The sequence below is a fragment of the Geospiza fortis genome, unplaced genomic scaffold (genome assembly GCF_000277835.1).
Source record: "Geospiza fortis unplaced genomic scaffold, GeoFor_1.0 scaffold119, whole genome shotgun sequence".
In the NCBI taxonomy this organism is placed as follows: Eukaryota; Metazoa; Chordata; class Aves; order Passeriformes; family Thraupidae; genus Geospiza; species Geospiza fortis.
The window spans coordinates 111,465-111,968 of NW_005054486.1; positions in this window are offsets into that span (position 1 = coordinate 111,465).

The following is a 504-nucleotide window of genomic DNA, read 5'->3' on the forward strand; positions in this document are numbered from 1 at the left end:
ATAAACTTTATAAGCTTTTAGCAATTCCATCAGTGGAGAACAGTTCATATCAATTTCTACCTGGGTTCCCAGGGCCTTTCTGCTGGAGACTATCAGTTTAGACCATAAATTAATTTTTCCTTTATTTCCCAACTAGCACTTAGCTGCACATAAAATAAGTCACCTCAAGAGCACCCTTCTCACCGTGCAAATTAAAATGTAAGGCATCAAAAACTCTCTCCTAAAAGGGCTTATGGATTTTTTTTTCATATACTCTGAGGCTGATGCACAGAGAAATACTGACAAGATAGTCTCAAGAGGTCAAAACAACAAAAAAAAATTACTGGTAACTTCAGAAGATCAGAGAGCTTTGGCAAAAGTTCAGAGCAGCATTCAGTCAATATAAAACACTTCACAAAGCTTTAACTTAGCCCATCCAACTCAGCAAACTCCAAGCCCATCTGGTTTTAAGTTATTCAATACTACAAGAAGATGGAATTAGAAGAAGGAGATGAAAGGGAAAGA